We start from the raw sequence: 9600 nt of genomic DNA, 5'->3' as shown, positions 1-9600 counted from the left end.
GGCGCTGGCCGGACCATTAGCGGCGCCAGATGGCACCCCGACGGGCCAGACCCGGGCTGGGACTGGATCTGCCGGTCTCGGAATCTATACCGCCATAACGCGGAGGCGTTCAGAATTTACAAGCTAAAGCGATGATGGTGGGACAACGACGTCTGCTATTGACAGGGAATGAGTGCTAGAACTTCTGGGGCGGACCGCTTTTGTCAGCGACCTGCTGGCGTGGTACGATTCCCAGGTAAATGCAAAGTGTAATTCCGGGAACGTTCCGGATTGAGCGGACTCTGGTGACATCAGCTTGCGACTTGAAAGAAGACGCATTCTTTGAGATGTATGTGAGAGCGCGAAATGACCCAAATCACCGACGCCCTGTATCATACCATCAGATGGAATGCATAGATGGATGCGTGACGCATGCTGATGACGGGATAGCAATGCATGCACGAATTTAATGTTCCGTTCGCGCACATACAAGCTGCCATAATCCGCTCAGTTTGTGTTTGTACTTATACCTGAGTCAACTCGTTGGTGGTTCAAACCAAACGGGCCATGCCCTAACTCCGACTCACTCCACTTCGCTGAAGGATTCGATTCCACTCTAACTTGACGTTTGTTGACTTTGGAGTCGGTCGAGCTTCGACCCAGATTCAAGCATGTCTCGCAGAAAGATGTCCGCTGTTATCACTGGGCCTTAAGACGCACTCAGCTGCTGAAGCTCTATGGCGCCGCCTGTCTCACCCCCTGGCAGGAAGGGCGGGCACCACGTGTATCGATCCTCCCGTTTCCCAGACGTGTAGCTTGACCACCGCACTACCGTTAACCCGCAAGCGCACGTTCGGAAACTTCCAGCGCTCACCTCGACTTCTCCGTGGCCTGTGTTACTGCTCAGGTCATCTACGACTGAATGCAAAACTTATTTGTGTGGGATCGATGTTGTGGCTTAGGCGTATGCCTAAGTGATCGGCACCTTTTCTGAACTAAATGAGGCTGAGCTATCCGTGCCGTTTATGAACTTGCAGAAGTAGGTGGCCTCGGCTCAAAATGTCTTTCTGCTGAGGGGGTTCCACCATTGAAAATGACCATTTGATCCAGGAAAAGACGATGTGGCTTGAACAGGAATACCCGACGATTGGGTCGATCAGAGGAACGTGTAGTGACGCGTCCTCGGCTTAGCCTCGCGCAATGCTTTCAGAATGGAGAGGGTTTGGGTGATATCAGCTGGGCGACATTTCAAACTAAACAATCATGCGCGCAACAGTACGTGACAACGTGGCAGCTTCCAAATGGTCTATAACCATCGACTTACCCGACAACTTTCAGCTATTTGACGGATCAAAGGCCACTCATCTGTCTGCTCTGCGTGCCCCCATCCGACACCGTTCACAGCCGTATGTGTCCGGTCCGGTCTGGTCTGGTTCGGTCCGGTCCCGGTCCGGGGCGGACAGACCGCCGGCTAAGATGGCCACGGCCAGCCTCCAGGGCTGCGACGCGCGGCCGCCAGCTGCGCCCCGAGCCGTTAATATTCCGATGCCGTGCCCGGCGCAGCGTTATCGTCGGCCCGCAGGCGCGCGCGGTTTTGTGGCACCGCGCTCGTGTTTTTCCCAGCTCTCCAATAACCGGCCGGGAATTCGCTAATGGGCCACGTTCTATCTGCGGCCACTGGACGCCGCCAGCCGCGATTGTTTTTGTGTTGGGCAATGCCGGATGCGTGTGACCGTGGCAGTACGGCGGCTGAGCGCTGGCACGGCAGCGACGCTGGCGCACGCAGGCAACACAGGCGCACCGCGTAGTGGTGCTTCGCTGGGGCAGCCCACAATGGGCGCTGGCACGGCAGCGACGCCGGCGCACGCGGAAGGCATGGGCGCACCGCGCAGCAGCGCTTCGCTGTGGGCAGCCCACAGTAGGCGCAAGTCAACGTAATCGGAATGATGAACTGTTTGCGCTGCTGTATTTTATGGTAACGCGTGGTTTGGGATGCGGCCAGCAAGGCAAGCTCATTGGACGTTTTCCTGTGCGTGTTTTGCCATCTTTCTGTAGGCGCCAAGACAACATCAAGTTGGAGGGCAGCGTTTTTTTTTTAACATCCTCTCAGTCGTCCCCAAACTTGAGTGCAATAACAAATATAGATTAGTGAGGATGCTCATCCCAGTGACGCTTTCTCATTTAATCCACGCTAATGCTAACGGTCATGAAATTAAAGCCGAGCTTGTGCAGCCCCAAGACACGGACATAAGTAGGTGCTAATTTTTATGGTATGACTCTAATGGTAATGAATAGGCAAGTGCTATTAAATATCGCTTACCAGCAGAAGCCTGCGATGCAAAAGAAACGCTTGCCGATTCTCGACTGCCTCAAATAGATAGAGTATGAGGAGGAGGATACGCTTGTTATGCTTCTACTTGCATTCTTTCTACGAAACGAGCTGAAAAGCATGCACCAAAACTATGAAAAAAATATCCAGACCAATTGACGTTTCTGATCATATCTTCACCCGACAAATACTGTGCCGTCACATTCTACTGGCCAATCGCGCTCCGCCGATTGATTTTTTCAGCCCAATGGCAGTGCTCCTGCGGGCGATCTGACGCTGCCGGCGTGTATGAGCGGAGCCAACCGCCGCACAGCCATATTGTGGTGTTCTGCTAGGACAGGCGCAGGTTTTTCCTTTCCTGGTCATCGCTGGTGATGTCAAATGAAGAGTGAACTCTGAAAGCGAATGCAACACAAACTGATTCCGTCCAAGCCCGGGAAGTAGGGTGTGGGGGGCTTTAGTAGGGACAATATTAAAAGATTACACATCGCACATTACGCAAACCTGTTCGTGCCTTACAGTCCGACTCTCTCAGCTCAAGTCCCATATCAATGTGGAGCTTCCGTTCAGAAACCTGGTGATATATCAAAAGACTATGCCTCCATTCAGTGCACCTTCTGATATTCAACCTCTGCCGATAAAGACTAAATTGGTGAGCATTGGAATATTAGTTAGTTGTGCTGGACGCCAGGGAAAGGTGACGCATGCATATTGCAATGAACACATGCTAAACAATTGGCTGAAAAACAAAACAAAAAAAAAACAAAACACAACTAGCTGCATTTAACCACAATGCTGACGCAGGTCCAGGTGAAAGGAAGTCAATTACTAATATGGGCAAAAGGATAGGGATTATTAAGCATCATAACGGTTATAAGGATCACTACACTACCATTGATTAATATAAGTAAAAGGCAGGAGCAGAACTATGTAGAAGCAGATGTCATTCAGACAGAGTAGTGAGCCACTGAATTAGGCCGACAAACGAAGCTGTAGGAAGTCGCTGTCCAGCAACATTAAGAAGCCGCTAATTGGCCGTTTTCGACGGGTTTTAAGTTTTTAGCTATTCCTCGGCACACAGTGGAGGTAGAAACGCGAATCTTTTTCCCTCAACATTCACAACTGAAGCGACTACTCTATCATTGTGCACCGCAAGTTTGTGCAGCGCACCGTTGCGCTGCAAACTGCAGACAAGTTGCGAACGGCCAAGTTTTAAAAGTCGGCGCCGAATATAAGCCGCTACTGTTAAAACTATTCATACTTTAACATTGAAAACTACATCAGTGTGTTGGTTGATTCATTCTCTCTCCCTTTTACACCCTTTTGCTCATGATATTTTGCAATGGTTCGCTCCCAACTGAGCCTAGACTAATTGGTTACATGGCGACTTTTTACGACGCGACGAGGCAGTGCTGTCCGGTGCCCCGGCCGACGCCGGCGGTTGCCTCAAGGTTAAACGGCTGTGTGATCACGTGACTGGCTGTCGTAATTAACTGCCTTCGACCGATTATGCCATCTCGCATCGATATCTCGACAACAGCGGGTGGAAGCGGTTCGGGAGTCGCACGTTAAGATGTGCCATGAGAAATGCTACGTTCGCACGTATCATGTGGCACGTGCTTAAAGATGGATTTTGCTCTCCTCCACGGGTCAGACGTTTTGTGCCAAATCTCGGCACCCAAGGCGCGGACACACTCGGAAGTGGCACGCTTCGATAGGGAGTGGCAGGAGTAAGATGACATTGATTGGTAACACGTGGCACATGTCATGGTAACGAAGTATTGAACTATGCATTCGGCTATTCCCGCCGCCTGAGCACGAAGCGACTCGAGAGTGCCATGCTTCGATAGGCAATCTAACGGGCAATCATGTGGTGTAAGATGTAATGCCGCACGTGCCACGTTCCACGCGCATGCTAGCAGTAAAGATCCACGTCGCTGATTTCGTCGGTTTTAGTTTTAGGTCGCATTCCCGCACTCAAAACATGTAGCCGCACGGGACTGGTATGCCGCCATAAGGAATTAAACGGCCAGTCGTGTGTTTCCCCGTGTGTGTACGCACAGGCTACCTGTCACACCTACACGCTACGGAAATAATGAATTTCGTATTTCGACAGTTTTAGTAGTTTTGTAACACATCGCAACACCCAGGGCACGCAGTCACTGGAAAGTGGCATGCGTTGATAGACATTCGAGCAGATAATCACGTTGCAGGAATTGTCATGTAGCACGTGTTGCGATTCACGCGCGCAGGAGCCAGCAGGCTAGATTTCGTTACCAGCCGTTTTTTACATTTTGCGCCATATCTCGACAACCAGGACACCTAGAACCGTGATTTAAACTGCAAAAGATAGACAATTAAAATTGCTACATTTTTCGTCAGCGCCGCGAACAAAGCGTGCGAACGCTCATATCAGTCTCGAGATCTCATTAATAGTTAAGTTCCTGGAGGTTAGGTGGTAAGATTAATTTCGAGGATGTATACGGAACCTGAGGTTAGCCAACTTCGATGGATACTTGTGTTGTTTTTTTGTTGACCAGATGTCTCTATGTCTTTTTGACGTGACATAACTTAGTTCCGAACTTCTTGAACGTTTAGCCTAATGCTTAGCTCTTTAGGTTTAGCTTAGCAAATTTAACAAATGGCAGGCTCACAGCTGAATGGCCGAGCCTAACGCCCCTGGCCATTCTTAGATTTCCATTCCATGCTCCTTGAACCTGATGGGGGCTTTTTACAACCCACGCAGGCCACCCTGCCTCCAGCCAGGTCACGTCGAGGGCAGCAGCATATTTACTATTTTACTAAGCGGAACGCTAATTAGATATATCAAATTTGCCCTATGGACGCCACGCCATGCTGGTGAATGGTGCTGGCACCCTGTCGTCGTTAAAAAAGTGGAGGTCAAAACGTAGGCACTCATTTGCTCCCGCATACTTGTCACACCCCAAGCAGCTCTCATAGACCTTTTCAACAGAGCATTTTGCTCTTTACCATATGAAAATGTGATGTTATCAAAAAGACCCAACCATTTCTTATCACACTGCCGAGCAAAAATAACACGCCAAAATACCACAGCTTTACATTACGTACGCTAAGGTAGGGGCCATTCATATAAGCCATTAATCTCGCACAAAAATGGAATTAGACACGTATAAGCCCATTTTACCTCTGATGGACTAACCACTCACGCCCATACACAATGAGGCCTAACATCGCTTATGTCAATGACGTCAAAATCGTCGACATTTATAAAATAAAGAAGAAACGTGACCCAATTGCCAACAAGTAGGCTGCGCCGTCGATCCGACAAAAAGTCTGTGTGACATAACTTTCACAAGGGAGTCATAACTCACGACATTTTCGGAAAAAGTCATATTGACTCTACGGCATGGTCAACAATTTCATAACGGCAGCTACTGAAAAGATTCAGCATCCCATGTTACATAATCACCAAGGTATCCAATAAAACCTCAGGAAGGGGGAGGGGGGATGTGCACGGGCTCCCTGGCGCAGCCACATGACTCGGTGCGTTTCTGATGATCGTAAAACGTCCCTAGCTTCTCGGCCTCCGTTGCTGTCCCAAGCACTGACTCGAAGACTTCTAGTCTTACGAGAGGGGTCTGTGATGGCAGGGAAGTCACTCATATCATTAACTTGCGTATCATCTGCTTTTTCATCATACCAGCTATACACCTTTCAAATTTAAATCATGTACAGTTTAGGTACGGATGATCTAACGGACGATCAACAACAACTCATCTAAGCAATACAATCAACAGAGCATTAAATACAAAATGAAGGCAGCTCCTCAATACTAGGCATGAGGCACACGTAGTGGATTCGGTTCAGCCGACCTTTTCATTAAATTGTGCTTAATCACACAAATTGCATTGTATTTCACAAAAATAAAAAGCGCATATCGAGCTTAAGCAAAATTTCAACCTCATTCCTGGTTAAATGCGAACTACTTGACCCTCATTTGCCGATATACTCTGCACAAGAGCAGCACAAAATCAACTTCGTCACTCCGCTGGAACCTCCGCAGAGACCTGATAATATTAAGCGCGCTGCAGTCCTACTTCTCGAGCTCTCTTATTATGTTGTTAAAAGTGCAGAAAGCAGTTTTGTCCTGCCACTGACATGGGCAGGAGCAGATGACAAGACAACCGGCACAAAACTCCGCCGACAGAACCGTCAATACAACCTAGTGGAGCTGTCCGCCAGACGATCGAGGATCACTCGCAAATTTGTCAGATCTTGACAATAGACGCAGAGCAGTGATGCTTTCAAAATAAGACACACGTCACAAGGCGAAACAACGCAAAAAAAAACATCTCATTCCGGTAATTCCCCGTCTGATAAGCCATTGTTCCCAGTTTTAATTCGGCGTTGTACCAAGTCACTTCATCCAGAATGCATGCACCGTGTATGCAGGATGTTCTGCTCAATGCTTAATGTTTGTCCATGCGATCACTGCCCCAGTCCAAACTTTAAATAAACCTTTCTGTTCTACCTTGCAGCCGGTTCATCAATGATTTAAAACTTTTTGACCCGGAAACTTTAAAGGCTGTCTGCTTGGGTGGCGATATTGGGCACTTTCAAACGCCCGTCACCGTAATCATTCTTCAATGTTGTCTCACGAATCTTTTCCTTCTATCAAAATATTTGAAAATAAGAAATGTATAAATAATAATTAGTATTCCGCTTCTGTACGAAATGGAATATTATTGCTGTTATTTCATACAGGTGAGACCTTTCCGGCTTTTCGAAAGATAACATCGTGTGTACGAGTTGCAACAGCGCTTCAGATTTGGCAAAACAAATATTTCTGTGAAGAGCGCGATTCCCACCACTCCAAATACCAAGGCGCTGTTTCAGTTTTTTCAGTTTTTCTCGGACAGTTCAAGTCTACCAGATCGCTACGTTGGGACCCAGCTCCACCATTATGTACTCGACTGACTCCACTGGCCAGTTCAGATTATGTTCAGGGAATAATTGTAGTGCTCTGCACCTAAAATGGCGTGTCCCACAATTGTATAAGGTTTTAAACTGAAATGGCCATCTTGAAGACCATTCGGTGCAGTCCACAGCCATGGCCTTCTTAAAACCTAAGCTCTCAAGTTTCTGAGCTATACGCACGCGAAGATGTACAGAGTATTTCGGGGAAAGCATTTCAAAATCACCCACGCATCCATGACACCATGATAAAGTCATTCAAATCCTGGCATTCCATCAGCCATGCAGCGATCAAGGCTGATGCATGTATAGTTGTCCAGTCCTCCATATTCAGCCTTCGTGAGCACAATTTCCGGATATAACGACCGTCAATTGGCTGTTAATCAATATTGTGTAAGGTACGATGGCGTGATCAGACCATGACGCAATGACGAGAATATTTACTAAACAGAGAAATTGTGTTGTCTTGGGTGGTCTTTTCACTTAAAAGTACACCAATTGTTGAAAGTGAGCTTACTTCATTATGGCTCGTGCTTGCTTCAATATCTTTAAAAGTGGAGCATTCGCTCCAAACTCTCAATCCAGACAGCATGCGTCTTCGTCTTATTGAGTTGCATGCCACTCATATTTCCAAATTGATCATAAAGGGTCATGCAAGGTCTAAGTAATTGTTCTGATCCATCCAGAATCATTACGTTTGCATGAGCAACATTTCTGCAAATGTGCCCGTGGAACACAATGTTCACCTGGCCTTTGAGCACTCTGCCCAGCGTAACCTGGTTGCGTGCACATCGCTGGCGTAGAACTACCAGCCGGTCTTCTGCTCCGGTTTCGGTTCCGACCCCTGCTCCTGCTCCTGCTCCTGCTCCTGCTCCAGCTCCTGCTCCAGGGTGGGGGACGTGTCGGACAGGAGCGATGCGCTGCGGCCGCGCGGGCCAGCTGGCGCACATCACCGACGGGCCAGTGAGGAGGGCGGAGCTGACGGCGGGTCGCTCGCTGCGGTAGCGCACGCGTACGTAGGCCGTAGCGTCCTTTTTCAGCTTGCCACTGTGTTCCTTCAGCCGAACAATGAATAGAGCACGCGTCGCGGGCCGGGGCACATCTGTGGCACGTCCTGGCAGATGAAGGAGCAGTGCTGCGCAGGTTCAGCCTCTCGTTGAGCTGCACGTGCGGGTTGACCTCGCGCAGGCTCCAGCTGTATACCCCAGATGCCTTCAGGCGCACAATCAGCACCGTTGGTGCGCCGTAGACCAGCAGGTGTCTCCTGTTGGTGCGCTGTAGACCAGCAGGTGTCCGCTGTAGACCAGCAGGTGTCTCCTGGCGTTGCTGCAGACGGTGTCGCCGCCCGACTCCCTGTCACCAATGCTGTCACTGGGCTGGCCGGTCACGAGCCGGCGGCTGCGCAGCTCAGTGCGGCACCCGCGGCCGAACCGGCTGCTGGCAGTGAGCAGTTCTGGCGCCGTGCACTGGCTCAGACTGGCGAGCAGGCTGCACTCGCCGGGCGCCGCTTGGTACCGCGCCGACAGCGTCATCAGCGCCAGGCTTGGCCACTCGAAGCGCGTCGGCGGGCCGTGGGCGCCGGCGTCCGGACGGGACGACATTTCGTCGCCATTAGGGGTGGCTGTCCTGCGTTCGAGGCCCGCGATGACGTTCGGTGACGCTGCTTGCCTGTCCTCCACGACGACATGCAGTTGCAAGCATGATACTCCTCAAGGCGGACCAGCTGCCCGCTGAAGATTGAGTCGATAGTGTGTGAAACCTAGTGACCGAGCTCCTTCAGACACGCGCGAGACCGCCTTCGCCGTCTTCGGACCCGTCTTAGTCAGGCCCAATGCTGGCATGATTTGCCTCTGGTGCCGCTGCAGCTCCTCCAGCCACACTCGCTCCCTTCGCGCGCGCGGCGGCTTGTGCACATCCTGCTGCTCAGAGCCCATGAACTGTGCAGTTTGAGCACAATCTCACACAGCAGGTCGCTGGGTGAGATGGTGGCTGTGGTGCCGACCGCGTGCATTTGCTTCAGTAAGTGGGCGAGCGAGGTCGTTGAATGCCCGGCTTTCGAAAGTTCAGTCCCACATGCCGTTTTTCCTCCCCCGCAGAGTAGCGCGACGGCCCGAACGGCTGCTGATGTACGGGTAGTGGGTGAAGCAGTGCCACTGGCTGATGAAGTGGAGCAGCGACATTTTATTTGGCTTAAGGCAGAGTTTCCCAGTCGTTTTTTTTAGCTGCGTCATTTTTTGCAACCAGGATGTTATACTTCTCTAAGCAGACACCGCAACCCCCAAAATGCCAGCATGATAAATTACTCAAGGCTCCCACATCCTCACACCCGATGCGCG

This window comes from Pollicipes pollicipes, unplaced genomic scaffold (genome assembly GCF_011947565.3).
Source record: "Pollicipes pollicipes isolate AB1234 unplaced genomic scaffold, Ppol_2.1 Scaffold_4881;HRSCAF=5763_pilon_pilon_pilon, whole genome shotgun sequence".
In the NCBI taxonomy this organism is placed as follows: domain Eukaryota; kingdom Metazoa; phylum Arthropoda; class Thecostraca; order Pollicipedomorpha; family Pollicipedidae; genus Pollicipes; species Pollicipes pollicipes.
Note: the sequence above shows the minus strand (reverse complement) of the source record.